Source organism: Macaca thibetana, chromosome 2 (assembly GCF_024542745.1).
Source record: "Macaca thibetana thibetana isolate TM-01 chromosome 2, ASM2454274v1, whole genome shotgun sequence".
Taxonomy (NCBI): domain Eukaryota; kingdom Metazoa; phylum Chordata; class Mammalia; order Primates; family Cercopithecidae; genus Macaca; species Macaca thibetana.
In genome coordinates this window covers 81,823,832-81,826,271 of record NC_065579.1, presented here as the reverse complement: position 1 = coordinate 81,826,271, position 2,440 = coordinate 81,823,832, and the positions used below count along the sequence as shown (strand labels likewise).

The 2,440-nt window shown below is 40.5% G+C and overlaps 1 long non-coding RNA gene across 1 annotated transcript; it reads left to right on the top strand.

The window, feature by feature from the left end:
* Window positions 1-432: 432 nt before the first annotated feature.
* Window positions 433-2,230, top strand: LOC126947488 (uncharacterized). Its single transcript, XR_007723093.1, has 3 exons — window positions 433-483; window positions 628-703; window positions 2,167-2,230. It is a non-coding gene; the product is annotated as an uncharacterized LOC126947488 (long non-coding RNA).
* The last annotated feature ends 210 nt before the right edge of the window (window positions 2,231-2,440 follow it).

The window sequence follows — 2,440 nt, the reverse complement described above, 5'->3', positions numbered from 1 at the left end:
CCCTGATTAGTTCCTCCTGCTGTTCAGTATAGACAAAACCTCAATCACAGGATGTTCTGGAGAGCTTGAGTGTCCATATTCCAACTGTGCTACCTAGAGAACTGTCAAGTGTCTGTAAATATTTTGCAGTTCCTTAGGAAAAAGTGTTAGCCTTCTAAAAAACAGCAGAGTGAGACTGTTCCTGCACCTAGCCCTGGTTCTTGGTGGCCTTGGTTTGCTTGCTTATTCTCATCATTCCGTCTGTCTGCTTAATCCCCTGTCTGTCTCTACTTCTCTCTTTATGTGGTATATGCCAAAGAGTACTGTTCTTCTGACACATTATCTTCCTCCTAGAATCTGCAGAAAATCACTGATTATCCTTGACTGACTCATTCACGACCTTAGTAGGGACTGGAAAGTCAGTCTCTGCACAGAAGAAATATGCCTGGATATGCAGCGGGGACGGAAACGGGATTCCCATATGTTATTCCTCAAAATTCTCAGGTTGATCATCTTAATTTAACATTCCCTTTTTCTCACTCCCATTGCTAAGGTGAAAAAAAGAAACTTAGTCATCATTACATTAATTCCAAGTTCTTTCTGATCAACTTGCCATTTTAACATACTTTGTCCCATTTTCTCTCCCAGATGGTGAGTTTGAGTCTTCTGAGAGAACTAACAACTTCAGAGCCTTGAAATGTGCATCCACCACACAAAACTATCTGTAAGTACATTGTTTGTTTTGAACAAACCTTCTGTCCTTTTTCTATTTGATTAATAAGAATAATCAAACATCTAAATAAAAATCATTGTCTGTTACCACTGGAGAGTGTCCAACCTAGTCACAGACAGCTTGGAAGGCTGGCAAAAGGCACGATGCATTGTGCTGGGGGACATCCAAGCCGGCATGGAGGGACCTGTGTGCCATCTGCCCTCACCACTTCTGCTCGGATCCCAGTCCTATCATTTTAATCTCGTTAGAACAAGATTCTTGTCAAGCCAAGAGATGAGATTTAGCTGCAGCTCCCAGTTTCACAAACTAAAGAAAGCCTCACAATGAGGAGGCCAGCTTCTTGAAATATCTTGAACGACCTCTCAGCTCTCAGGTACAAACATATCTCTCAGTACTGCATATTCTATAAAGGGTGGGGTACCTTTTCTCTGTAATTTACTTTTCCACACCATGAGATTTGGGAAGAGTTGAAACCTTTCAGGGTATAACTGTATGCTCTCCATGCACAGTGCTGGAAGATATTATGTGTTAATTGTTTGTTGCTTGAGAGCAAAGCAGGCCCACTGAGAAGCTGTCCCTTTCATATTTGTAAAGCTGCATTTACCAGGAAGCAAAGTTCATGAGAAAAAAAAAAAAAAAAAAAAGCTGAAACCCTTTCTTCACAAAATAAAAACACATTATTGACACCCTATTTAATGGCAACATTCAATTGTTTCTTTTCCATCTTTATTTCCCCTCTAAGGCCCAGCTTATTGGCTAAGTATGTGCCTGGAACATGAAGGATGACAAGGAGATGGAATTCTGGCTCAGCAGTTTCAGACCCAGCCCCCAACTCACTCAGCCATCCCCCCTCCTCCTCTCTTGCTTTTCTCTTCTCTCTTCCCCCGCTCTCCCGCCTCCTGCTGCAGATCTCTTTCTGCTGCCTGGCAACCGCACCACAGGCAATGTCACACAGGATTGCTTATTACAGCTTCAGAGAAATAAACAGGAAGAGGAAAATTCTTGCTGTTACATTAGAACTGTTATGTACAATGTTCCAAAACCAGGTAATTCCAAGAGTGATATTATACTAGAATTTTGCACGATGATACCTAGGTCTTTCCTTACGTAGATAGAGAGAAGATGAAGGAAAAATGAAAAGAGAGTTTTTAGATGGCTTTTAGCCAGCAGTGTATTTAATATATCCATTTCGTTGGCACAGACTTCAAATATAACTATTTCTGAGCTTTGAGGACTTGAGCAAGAAATGTTACAGTTGTGATTTGAAAAGTGCAATGTGAATATGAAGTGTAAGGTTCTACTGCTTACCATTATTATATTCACTCATAATTATCGTGTAGATGTTTTTCACAAGACTTAAGGGCATCCTGTCGAATATCTGGTAAGGCAGTCAAGACCTGTCTTTCTTTTAGTGTCATTTATTTGCTTACATAAGGGTCTTTTTGTTTTTTTAGATATTCCCTAAATTTATTGCTTCCAGCAGCTGATGTGTCGCCTACTGGATCAAATGAGCACGAGAGACCTGGTGGCCCTTCCAGGAATGACACTATTACAGAGAAGATTAACAATTAAATAAATCACTAAAATAAACTCTGCTAACGCATAAAATGGAAAAATCTTTTTCCATTTTCTACTTAGGATTCTGTGCCTCTCTGCAACAGGAATGGTTCTATATCAGGATTTCCTTTTGTGTCCCATCTGTTTAGCCAGGCAGTGGAAGGAAGCAGG